Source organism: Stegostoma tigrinum, chromosome 6, assembly GCF_030684315.1.
Source record: "Stegostoma tigrinum isolate sSteTig4 chromosome 6, sSteTig4.hap1, whole genome shotgun sequence".
Classification (NCBI taxonomy): Eukaryota; Metazoa; Chordata; class Chondrichthyes; order Orectolobiformes; family Stegostomatidae; genus Stegostoma; species Stegostoma tigrinum.
The window spans coordinates 89,696,232-89,710,029 of NC_081359.1; the positions used below are offsets into that span (position 1 = coordinate 89,696,232).

The following is a 13,798-nucleotide window of genomic DNA, read 5'->3' on the forward strand; positions in this document are numbered from 1 at the left end:
CCTGGGCTTTTGAGATGCCTCGGCTTCTGTTACTTTGTAAGGAAGCAAAGTATCTGATATCAGTCAATCATGAATCGTATTAAAATGGTGAAGAAAGTCGACTAAGATATGGAGACCTCAACTGACTTAGTGCTTAATATATCCAATACCGAACCATGGAAATAAAATTGGAGCACATCTTGGTGAAAGTCATTGCTCCCACAGGGTGTTGGTATTTTGAACTGAACATTGTGATTAATAGTCTAACAGACAGCACCAAATCACCAGCCCATTGCATATCTCCCTTCACTTTTTTGTTTCCAGTGATTTTCATGAGAGCGATGAGAACTTGCGACTTGTCCCCACTAAGGGTCGTTGCAACAAATCACCTTGAAGCCTTTAAGGTGAAGCTAGATAACCATATAAAGAACCAAAGCAGGTAAAGTTAACTGAAATACAGTGGAAAAAGTCTCCTACATAACTTAAACTCCAGCATGAACCAGTTGGAACAAATGGCTTATCTCTGTGCTGTACATTCCATGTAATGAGACGTTTCTCAATAGTCAGTTTCTGGCCTTGACCAGCAACTACTTTGTCACAGTGCAGACAGTAAAACTGTACAGTTAACAGAACAACCAACAATATTAAATCTTGGCTCAAAATCTTAAGCAAAAATTGCAAGCCACACGTAAAATTTATGGAACTGCCCACCTCACATGAAACTTCAACGCTATGTAGAAAAAAAAATCTCTTAGTTGAGGAAATCTTGGAAAAGCTTGGAAAATTAATTTTTCTGTGCAGGTAACGACACACTGCCTCATTTTAATTTGTGCAGCAGTGAATTAACACATACTTAAAGGTGTAAATGTATTCAGCTTTCATTGAGGTATTGATGTGGTTAGGTAGGGGAAACAAGATTCCCATAAGCTTCAACCGTTACTTTGATCTTAACTATCACCAGAGGAAACACAGCACAAATTAGACTTAAAAGAGAAGGGTAAAGCAGTAATAATGATCACTGGCAGTGGAGTCTATGAATGATTGTGTTTCATAAAAAAAATCAAAATGCCAGAAAATCTCAATAGGTCTGGCAGCATCTACAGAGATAGAAACCGTGTGATCATTTGTTGGTGTTTCTTCCTGTAAGTGGCTGGTTGTGTACAGATACCCAAGCAGAAGCACTGCCAGTTACAGAATATATTGGCAGTTTGAAAATCAAAGCGAATTCATTGACTCCCCACAGTGTGGAAACAAGCCCTTCAGCCCAACAAGTCCACGCCGACCCTCAGAACATCCCACTCAGATCCACCCCCCTAATGTACATATCCCTGACCATTATGGACAATTCAACATGGCCGATCCACCTAACCTGCACATCTTTGGACTGTGGGAGGAAACTGGAGCACCCGGAGGAAACCCACACAGACACAGGTAGATTGTGCAAACTCGACGCAGACAGTCACCCGAGGGTCCCTGGTGCGGTGAGGCAGCACTGCTAACCACTGAGCCACTGTGGAAAACTAAAATGAAAACTAAAGACGGTGGGAGGGGAATGGTGCAGACGGAATGAACCTCTTTTCTGCAGTAATTTTTAAAAATCCAGTAAATAAAATCATTGGAACTAAATAGGTCAATACATGGAGTTGACATTCAGTGCCGTTATTGGCAATCACCTGAATTCCATGTTGCATAGTCTACATCCAAACCAACACTTTGAAGTCTTCTGTCCCGCTATGTCTTTATGGCTGGCCAAACTCCAATAGCTCATTCTGCTCACCAAAACTTGAATTCAGGACCATTGTGTTATCTGTCATTCACTGCAAGACCTCTCTGCAAGATTTACAACGCTCCATCATATGTACAGAGAAAATATTCAGCGCACTCACTGTGTGAAGAAGTGTCCCACTGTCTCTCTGTGTACAGTGGATTGTCCCCTGCCCCTCTGTGTACAGGGGAATGTCCCACTGACTGTCTGTGTACGGTAGATTCTCCACTGTCTCTTTGTCTACAGGTGAATGTCCTGCTATCCCTCTGTGTACAGGGGAATGTTCCACTGTCCCTCTGTGTACAGGAGAATGTCCCACTGACTGTCTGTGTACGGTAGATTCTCCACTGTCCCTCTGTGTACAGGAGAATGTCCCTGTGTGCACAGGGGAATGTCCCTCTGTGTACAATGGATTCTCCATTCGGACCTGTTCTTTTAAACCGTTTCTGCATTCCCTCCAATGTGCTCATATCCTTCCAGAATGTCACACCACACCTGTATAATAATATTCTGGCTGAGATCTAATTTGTTTTATATATCTTAGAGTCATCACTGGAATATCTCCTATATTCCAGGAAATTGAAATAATTGAAATACCCTATTCATGCCATGTCTGCTCATTTGTTACTCCAATCTCAAATTAATATAAATGAAGTTAACATTTTTTCAGTCACTTGAGAATGTCAAAGATCCATAACACTTTCAGAGATCAACTTTTAAAATGCCACAATTTACAAATGTCACAATTGTTTAGGCCACGTGTTTTAGTATAATGTACACTTTGAAATTAATGTATATTCTAGGTCTCAAAGTATTTTACAATGTTGCCATTGGGACATGAACCCGATGCCCGTTGTCCTTTTGAGAACCAGAGATTTCTCCTGCGCTTTAGCACAGCCAAGCTTTTAAAGGACATTATAGCTGACTGGAATGCATCTTGATGCTGCCTGATCTGGTTTCTGTTAGCACTCATTGCCAAAGGGTCTATTTTCACTTTCTGTCAATTACAGTAACACTGCAATTAAATTCTGAGCCAGTTTGCACTGATTTTCACTCAGAACCTCTTGTTAATGTCAAAATGAATAAACTTGATTGAAATCCTGAGCTCACTCGAAGTTTAGGGAGATGGAAAGGGACAGAGAAAGACAGAAAGAAAGAGGAAGAAACTGAAAGAATTGTGATATTATAAAAGTAAGCAGACATGAATAATGGAAAGTGAGAGTTTGTCAGAAGGCTGCAGAGAAAAGGGGAGTGACAACAAACTGGAGACAGAGAGAGAAATCAGGAGAGACTGGAGAATCAGTCATTCCTCTTACCAGAGAAAAAACTGAGCGGCCTTTTGATACATGTGTTTCAAATCCTGAAAGGTATAGAGAGAATTGCTCAAGATAAGGACACAATATTGAATAGGACATTGAATGGCACTACCTTGCTTTCTTGCAAGGCCATGTTTATCATAAAAGCCACGACCTGGTGGAGTAACCAGCATGCATATGCAGGAACACAAGATTACAGTGTGACATTACTACCCAGCAATGGAGCAGCCGCGGCAGTGGCTGTCAGGGGAGCCTTGAGAGAGCACAAGAAGTGGCCAAGGCAGCGGTAGAAATTTTTTGACGCTTTTAAAAACAAATTATGATGAAACAAATGTTGGACAGTCTGTACATGGCTAGCACTAATGTCTGCACGCACAGAACATGGTGATGTCACAGCACACAGAAAACGATGTCACTGCATGCGGAACATGATAGTATCACTGGGCATGGAACGTGGGGATGTCATGTGTGGCGCATGATGGCATCGCTGCACATGGAACATTATGGCACCACTGCAAAGGCAACACATTACATCACTGCACACAAACATGATGACAACACTGCACACAGAACATGATGATATCGCTGCAGATGAAACATGATGACATCACCGCAAAACGTGACATTACTGCGCACAAAACACAATGACATCACTGCTGTTGGAAATGTTGATGTTACTGCACATGGAACATGACGACACCCCTGCATATAGAATGTGATGACATAATTACACGTAGAACATGATGACATCCTTGCACATGGAACATGATGATGTCACTGCACACAGAACATGATGGCATCACTATCTGTGGAACTCAGATGAATCCTGAAGCCTGTCACAGCTAGCTGACATCACTGGCTATGTCTGAGCATGCACAGGCAGCCATTTGCCATTCCATACGGTATTCTTCAAGGATAGGTGTGCACCCAGCTTCATTATCCCTGTGGGAATATGTTAAGAAAATAATTACAAAAGTTAAAATTATGAATTTGTACTAAATGTAAAATGAATGATTGTTCATAAGTGTACAGTTTTAGAGAAATCATTCATACCTCAACTCTACATTTTATGCAGGAAAGGACACTGGCTTCTTATAAGCTAAGTTTGAGCATTAGCGTCTACTAATGTGTGAGCTCGGTTCATTAACAGTTCACTTCAAATTAACTTCAGGATCTATTTACAACAATTAGATTTTTTTGTAGCCTTAAGTAGATAAGGCTCATTGAGCAGAATCTCTTCTTAACAGGTGCATAATAAATACAATTGTTCCTACTATAATTATATAACAGGTTTTCATTTGATTTGTGATGATCACTGTCATTATTTCTGTTGGAAACTACGAAAAACTTAACTCAATTCTTATACAATCTTTCCCTGAAAATCTCCAATCTGGAAGAAGAGGACAGATGAGAGGCTTCATTTTTTGCACAGAATCTTACATTCCAATTACTCTGCTGGTTCAAGGGACAGAAAGTACTTGGTTATTACTGGGGCAGCAACCATGCATTCTAAATGATGACACATGCCATTATCAGCCTCTTAAATAATGTATCAGTTTGAGTTTTTGTCACTGTCAGCATCTATTATTGGTTGAGTGATGGTGTGAATATTTGCTCAAATGTTTTAAGTAAGGACAAAAACAGCTCACATTCTCAATTTTTTTTGAATTAATTTTTTTGATGCAGATTTAATAACTTTAATACTGAATTTTTAAATCCCATGTTTGGCTTTGCTGGATTATTCAACTTTGGCTCAAATCGGTCACTGAACACATGTTGGCAGAGTACTGGATATGTGCTTATCATTGATGTAGGCATCAACACAGATGCATAAATGTCATTCCCTCCCAGGTCACAAATTGTGTCAAAGATTCTCATTTCAAAGAAGACAAGCTAATCTATTTATTTTCAGAAAGATCCCCACCAGGATCACTGCTATTATTTTTAGCCAACAAATCAGGGGGATTGTTTCTGTAGCACATTTATTGACGTCTTTATTAAGCCATCAATGTGGGGTTATCCACTTTGGTAGCAACAACAGGAAGGCAGATTATTATCTGAATGGCATAGTTTGAGAAAGAGTGGTTGAAACAAGACCTGGGTACCCTTGAACACCAGCTGTTGAAGGGTAATCATGCAGGTGCAGCAGGCAGTGAAGAGGTTTAATGGTATGTTAGCCTTCGTAAGTGAAAGAAATTGAGTACAGGAACAGGCATGTCTCATTACATTTGTATGGGGCCTCATTGAGACCACATCTGCAGTATTACATGCAGTTTTGATTTCCTTCTCTGAGGAAAGATATTCTGGTTATTGAAGAAGTGCAATGAAAATTTACCAGATTGATTCCTGGGATGGCAGGACTGATGTATGATGAGAAATTGGATCAGTTCAGAATATACCCACTGGATATTAAAAGAACAAGTAAAATCTCACAGAAAGCTATAAACTTCTAACAGGGCTAGATAGGGTAAATGCAGGAAAAATATTTCCAGTGACTGGGGAGTCCAGAGCCAGGGGTTACAGTCCAAGGATATGGGATAGGCCATTTAGGACTGAGATAAGGAGAAATTTCTTCGTTCAGAGAGTGGTGAGCCTGTGGAATTCGCTGCCCCAGACAGTGGTTGAGGGTAACACACTGAAAGCCTTCATGAACGAGTTAGGTAGTGTTTTGGGGGTTGATTAGCTCAATTAACTGGCTGTTTGTTTTGCAATACAGGATAATTCCAACATGGGTTCAATTCAAGCTCTGGCGAAGGTTACCATGAACAATTCTCCTTCTCAATTGCTCCTCTTGTCCGAAATATAGGTGACCCTCAGGTTAAACCACCAATAGTCATCTCTCTCTAATGACAGAGCAGCCCTTTGGTATTGTAAGACTATGGTGACTTTACCTTTAAGATATAGTTCTTAGGGATAAAGGGATCAAAGGGTTTGGGAAAAAGCAGGAACAGGTTACTGAGTTGGATGATTAGTCTTGATCATGTTGAATGGCACAGCAGATTTGAAAAGCTGAATAGCCTCCTCTTGTCTTCAAAATTTCCAGTCATTATTTTGAAGTGGCACAATTTCCAAACACAGCAAAGTTTTGCTGAATTAACTCATTTGCCTTCCAGTTATCTCCCTATCTCTCCTGATTGCTGTTTCTGCACTACGTGTTGCTCCATGGACAACAACTCTGTTCAATTACTTCTCCATTGACTTTTCTCCACATGTAAGGCTGGATATTGAATAAAGACCCAAAGAGCTGCAGACGCTGGGAATCAGAAGTGAAAACAGAAATTGCTGGAAAGGCTCAGCAGGTCTGTGGAGAGAAATCAGAGTTAACATTTTGAATTAAGTGACCCTTCCTCAGAACTGGACATTGATCGTTGCAGCTTCTTAGAACAGGCATACCACAAGTCAAAATAATTTCATCTTCAAGAGCTCCTCATGAGATTTTCTTGATGGTCGCATTTTGATTTTCACGGCTAGATTTTGTTTTCAGGGACTCCCTTTTCATTCTCTTTAACCCATTTATGAGATGAAACAAAAATGTAATACCATTACCTTCTGTGTATTTCGGTTGATGCATGGAAGCAGAATATAACAATATTCTCAGTAATCATCATTGCTGTGTTAAATAGGACACCACAACACAAGGAAAACATTAATTTCAAGATGCTACAGCATTTAAATTGGCACCGGATGACAGCCACAAGTTAACAACAAATTATTTTTGGAACAATGACTGACACACATTCCTATACATGAGAAGCCATCAGTATTAACGTGTTTTCCACGGACTGAGGAAATGAGAGCTAAATGTTAGTGAGTTTGTCTCTCATGCAGTCAGTGCATTTCAAGTAATTCCACAGTATTTGAGATGTGATAGTAAATATAAATCTTTATGAAAAAGAACTGCTCATTAGTAAATTATCCAATTTACAACATTCATTTCATTATTCATTTGTTGAAACATTCAAAATTGCTGTGAACACACCTTGCAGCTCCTCTCTCCTTGTCCGTGCTGTAGTTTTCCCCCCTTTGCTGTAACCTTCACTCTTTTCTGTCTCTCTCCAACCTTTGCTGCCCTCTTTCCCACTTTGCAGCTCGTCTCCCTTCTCCCACACATTGCGCACCTCTCTTTCCTTCTGCTGCCCACCTGTCCCTTGCAGTGCCTCTCCCCTTATATTTGCTTACGTTCCCCCTTTTGCTGCTGATCTGCCCTTTTAGCTGCCTGTCTCATGAAAAAATGCCTGAAAATTTTGACCACTCTGTATTTCGAGAATATATTCTGATGCTATTTTCCCAGCATGCCCATGGTCAAAACAAAACTGCTGCAATTGTTTAAAGTGAAGAAATAAATGGTTAAAATGTTTGAAAAATACTGTACACTGTTCTACATAGCAAAGTGTGGAGCTGAATGAACACAGCAGGCCAAGCAGCATCTTAGGAGCACAAAAGTCGAGGAAAAACTTTTCTGATGAAGGGTCTAGGCCTGAAACTTCAGCTTTTGTGCTCCTGAGATGCTGCTGGGCCTGCTGTGTTCATCCAGCTCTATACTTTGTTATCTCGGATTCTCCAGCATCTGCAGTTCCCATTATCTCTGATACACTGTTCTACCATTGTTTTAACCATGATTGTCTGGTGAGTGTTAAACAAGTATTTGCAGATTACTCCAATTACAGCTCAGAAAATGCTACAGTTGATAGCCAAGATTTCTCACTGGCTGTGTGCAGTAGAAGATTTCATCATGGGGTTTTAGCAAAACTTAAAATTTGTTTTGTATTTAATTTAGTTTGCTATTAGCTCGGCTAATGATAGTTGCCCAATTTGTCTAAGAAGAAACTCAGTCAGTTTTAGGAATGTTTTGATTTGGAAGGTTGTCCTCCCCTGGGAGTACTTTTTAAACCCAAGCCTGATTGATGTGACGATTACTTTTTTGGTTTGGCTGTACACAGGAAGAGTTTCAGTAGTTTCAGTTAGTTTGTTGTGGTTGTGAGTGTTCAGCACAAAACTGATAATAATTCAGCATCAATTTGCACCAAATGGAATTCTCACTTGGAATGGTTGCACTGTTCTGAAGCTGATATGAAAGTAAATTGTTGGCAGCATCTGTCCAAGTCTGATGGGTGCTGAATAATTACAAATGGTATTAAGTGTGATAAATCTTCAGTTTTTCAACTTAATTAATGCAAAGCTGAATCAAAAATCAAACAAAATAATTAATACATGAATTCTCATTGTTAAGTTGTTTAATTTTCACATGGCTGAGTCACACTGAGCATTGGGATTTTAGTTTCAGGTTTGCTTCATGCAGGGGCTGACATTACATCACATGATCTGACTGCTGCCATTTCAGAGCATCCCTTCCCAATCCCTGACCCGTCAGCATATTGCTTCGGCCCCTGACCCTTCCATTTGCAGTTCCTCTAGTTCCCTCACTCTGGCCATCCTTCTCCCAAACATTCCTTATGATTCTGCACTGAGCCATGTGCTGTACAGCTCGACTGAGAAAGATCCCTAGCTTGTCAGACAAGCGATGTTCTCAACCTTGCTGTAATCCGCAGGCCCAGCTGCTACCTTAGGCTATATAGAAAGGATGGAATTTAAATGCCCTGCCTCTGGTGGGTTTGGTCGTGATAGCACCCCATGCGGGAGGATCAGCAAGGAGATTTGTGTATGTGATTAGAAGACCTCAGGGAGGGATTTGTCAACCAAAGGCATTCAACGCCTGATTGAAGGATCACTGAGACCTGGATTCATTGAGCACCAGTCCCTTGCCCTTGCTGCTGATACCCCTCTATCTTGGCCCCACCCCACCCCCATTACTCCAGCTATGTTTCAACTTTGATCTGGGATTGAGTGATGACCCTGAGCCCTGGGTGGCTGTAGTACTGACACCAGCCGCTGCCAGGCAGCCAGTAGTGCCTTTCAGTGGAGTTGCCAGCCCCTGATTGACTGGCACCTCTTAAGCAATGTTTTTCGGCTCCAATGTCATTAACCTTGAGCAAGACTCAGTGGAAATGTGGTGGACTTTCTCTAAAAGAGGTGATGCATCACAAGCAAGTCATGGATCTTTGGAATTCACCTGCACAGAGAATGTTGGAGTCAGTAGACTCTTATAAGGTGGAGGTAGATCGGTTGTTGATGAACAAGGGCGCCAAAAGTTATCTTTGGGTTAGGTGGGAAATAGATTTGAGGCTGCAGTTAGATCAATGGCAGAGCAGTTTTGGTGGTGGCGGTAACCTTTGTGCCAGACATCATCAGATATAGCTCCTGCTGTGGCATGTCAGGCTGCGCCAGAGTCTCTGCAGAGGAAGGCACATGGTCTAAGAAGCTGCACTCATTGCTATTCTTTGCTGCTCACTTCTTCCACTGCCCCTTTGTATCACACTTTCTTAATTCTGTTTCAAGTCACATCCACTTCAACAAGGACATTTAGCACTCTTCCCTCATTAACATTGGGCCAAAATGTAAAGCAATTTCATCACACCAACTCCAAATGGCTTAAGAAGTTTCAACATCACTTTCTCAAGGATGATTGCAGGGGGGCAACAAATGCTGGCTCTGCCAGCAATGCCAAATTTGAAAATTTAATTTAGAAAATAATAGCATGCAGCTTACTGCTTTGGTAATTTAGAGCATTGGCCTTTCGTTACTCAGATCTGGATAATGTGAAGGCTTTTTGTCCAGCTATTCAACCAATTTTGTTTGTCTCTGGAGCAATAATGTGAAACACTTCATGGATTGAATCATCGCAGTGTTTGCATTTGCGACAGCAAGTCATTCTTCCTTTTCAGCTTTATTTTGAATAACATCGCAATTAAATAAAAGTTAGGATTTTAAGATCCAAAGACAGCAGGAATAGAACCATCTGCAGAACAGATTATTCTACACCATGCTCTGCACTCAGATTGCAAACTCAATGGGATTGTACTGGAATAAATCCAGGAATTGAAAATTATTCTTCGGGAGTCTGCTGCAAGCAGCTCATCAGCAAAGTCATAGCCATATTAAAGAAAAACAGATCTTTTAAAAAAAAATTCTTTAAGCACTTTTTATTTTTGTCAGTTACACAAAAATATTAGCGATCGTTAGAATCTGTGGTTAAAAAAATCTGTTTGACTCTAAGTCCAGAGTGACCTAATCAGGCAATGAAGGGACTTGTTTGTTTTCCAGTTAATGGGCGAAGACGATGTGCCAGGTAGACAGACAGTCAGGGTGGCCACTGCTGGGAGAATGAAGGTGGAGGGGAGAAATCACACTTTAAAACTCTCTGGAATATCTCCAGCTGTTAGAGCCTCTGCTCTGCAAACACAGAGATTTTGCAAAATAAACTATTAAAGTCGACCATTATGGCAAATGTCAGGGATTTTACTTGACTAAATGGTGTGTTTTACATTCTTCTTCTATTTGAAGTTTGTGCAGACTACTACCTGCAGTTCTCGAAGCAGAGGTTTCCTAAAATCCCTGAGGCTAAAGAAAATCTTTCAAAGTGAATGTCCTTAGTGAGATTAATTTTACACTATCCGGTACTTAAAAAGTATGAAAACTCCAGCAGAAGACTTCACCTTATATTCCATACTTGCCTGCATCAATGAGTAAATGGAAAATGAATCCCTGAGCAGCAGGATGTGTGATTCTGTTGTTGTAGCTAATGTACATTTTTGGAATACATTAGGGAGTCTCATGCTACATTTGACTTGAATCTGTACAAAGTCCCAACAGAGATGTCTGTTCCCACTCCAACATCAGAATACCAGTGCCCAGGAACACACAGGATCAACAATTTGAAATCCAAACTGGACTATCTGAGTAACACCATAACTCTATGCTATGTCACAGATTGTTGAGTTCTTGCTGTCTTCTATTTAACAGTGAGGACGTCCTGCTTGTAAGAAAGGAGTTTGCTGTCAGATAGACGAGCAAATCATCGGGCAATTCGTTCCTGGACTCATTTTATGCATCCCCTAACATCGGACCACTGCCATCTGTGATCATCTTCACAGCTATATTGTGTTAAGGGAGGATGAAAAGGAATTTCTTATCATTGGAGAAATAAAATTAGAAAACTAAACGCTGATTGCCAAATTTCCCTTTAGCTTTGTGTTGATCATTGCTGGACCACAATGTTCATGAACAAGTTGCACAGGTAACTAATAACTCAATTTAGGAACTAGCGAGTTTTGAGAAGATTTGTAGCTCAGGTTGAGGTTCTGGATGTGAGTTTGCTCGCTGAGCTGGAAGGTTCGTTTTCAGACGTTTTGTCACCATTCTAGGTAACCTCATCAGTGAGCCTCCGACGAAGCGCTGGTGTTACGTCCCGCTTTCTATTTATCTGGTTAGGTTTCCTTGGGTTCCATCCCCTGAGAAAAAGAGCAGGAAATGACATCACCAATGCAGGAAATGACATCACCAACCCAAGGAAACCTAAACAGATAAATAGAAAGCGGGACATAACACCAGCGCTTTGTCGGAGGCTCACTGATGATGTTACCTAGAATGGTGACGGAACGTCTGAAAACGAACCTTCCAGCTCAGCGAGCAAACTCACATCCAGATCAATTTAGGAGCATATGAAGAGATTATTTGGTCAAGCGAAAAAACTGAGGATTTACTACAAATCTTAAAAGTCGTGGTTGTGTCTGAAGAGGTATTAATCTGTGGAAATAGTTCTTCTTCTTCTGACAGCCTCCCTCTGAGATCTTCGGGGCCATAGATGTTAACTTTAAGCCAATATGATTTACTGATGTGATATGATACAATATGATTTATGATATTAAGTTCCAGCTAAAGGCTTTGGGTATGGCCCTGACAACATTCTGACAACAATATTGAAGAGTGATGCTTCAGAACTAACTACATCCTGGGCCAATCTGCCCCATCAGTTACAACATTGGCATTTGTTCCAAAATGTATAAAATTACTCAGGTATGTCCTGTACATGTTTAGTGGGACAAATCCAACCTGACTAATTATCACACTCTCAAGCTATTCACCATCATCGTACCCAGTTGACTGCACTCACCGAAACTGCATTTGCAAACATCCAACATGAGATGTGATTTTGCATTTGGACACCATTTGCTGGATAGTTGTGTGTGTGTGAAGAATAACGTTGACAATCAATTTAGGATTGTTAGCCCGTCTTTCCATCTGGAGCACATGCATTTACTGGAAGTTACATGTATGAATACAGGGGACCATTTCCTTTGCAGACAGAAGGCACATGTATTCTCGCTGTGCCTATTTCAACTCAATAAAATAGGTGGCACCAACTCACTTGTTCATTTCTCAGTGTAATGCCCTGGCCAATCAGAATCAACCTGGCTGGTTGAAATTTTAGCCTGGCAGTTAATTGTCAATTATCATTAATCAGTGCAGTCTACATGGCAATGTCTAAATCACCTTGAACCCTCTTTGCTTTCTTCTCACAGCTCACAATTCAGCCCAGCCTTGTATCATTGGCAAACTTGGAAATGTTGCATTTGATTTCTCTTCCAGATCACTTGTATGTATGTCATGAAGAGCTGGGCCATGAGTATTAGTCCTTGTGGTACCCCACTAGTCACTGCCTGCCACTTGGAAAAAGAACTATTTATTCCAACTGTCTACTTCCTGTCTGTCAACCAATTCTTGATCCAAGTTGCTTTAAATTTGCACATTAGCCTCATATGAGGGACCTAGTCTAAAGCCTTCTGAAAATCCAAACACACTACGTCCATTGATTCTCCCTTATCTATTCTACTTATTACATCCTCAGAAAGCTCTAGTAAATTTATTAATATGTTTGCCTTTCATAAACGGATACTGGATTTATCTAATCCAATTAACATTTTCTAAGTGTTTTATCATTACATTTTTTATAATAGACTCTAGCATTTCCCCTCCTACTGATGTAGAGCTAAATTTTCTACAGTTTTGTTTGTTCTCTGCCTCCCTTTTTAAGTAGCGTGGTTATATTTGCTATCCTCCAATCTGTATGCTCTGCTGCTGAGTCCATAGAGTTTTAGAAGATGACTATCAATGCATCCAATATTTCCAGAAACATTTCTTTTTGTACTCTGGGATGCTGATTATCAGGCCCTGGTGATTTGTCAGCCATTGACCTCATTAGTTTGCTGCTTACTATTTTCTGATTAGTACTGGTTTCTTTCAATTCTACATTCTCACTAGACCCTTGATTTCCTAACATTTCTGGGAGGTTATTTGTGCCCTCTCCTGTGAAGACAGAATTAGATTAATATCTCTGCCATCGGTTTGCCATTATATTTTCCCTTGCTTCTGATTGCAAGGGAATTACATTTGTCTTTACTAATCTTTTTCTATTTGCATATTTATGGAAGCTTTTATGGTTAATTTCTGTGTTCCCTGCAATTTAACTCTCTATTTTCCCCTTCTTGATCAAACTTTTTATCTCCTTTTTATGGAATTCTAAAATTCCTCAACCCTCAAGCTTATTGCTTTCTCTGGCAATTTTATGTTTCCTTTTTGGATCTAAAACTGTTGCTACTTTCTTTTGTAAGCCATGGTTTGAGTCATCTTTCCTACTTTAATTTTGTGCTAGACATAATTGAATAAATGCTGTAATTCATACATACGTTCATTAAATATGAACCTTTCCCTATCCACCTTTAGCAAGGCTGATAAATCCATTCTTAAATGTTTGTACCTCATACCCTCATAGTTTATTTTATTTAGTTTCAGTTTCAGATTCGACTGCTTCACTCTATTCTTACTGTGGAGGTCATGTTGA

At 40.3% G+C, this 13,798-nt stretch overlaps 1 protein-coding gene across 4 annotated transcripts in view; it reads left to right on the forward strand.

Annotated features, from left to right (window-relative positions):
- The window catches only part of LOC125453648 (anosmin-1), a 209,486-nt gene that overhangs the window by 109,719 nt on the left and 85,969 nt on the right, over positions 1-13,798 (forward strand). The gene's annotated exons all lie outside the window — the stretch shown is intronic.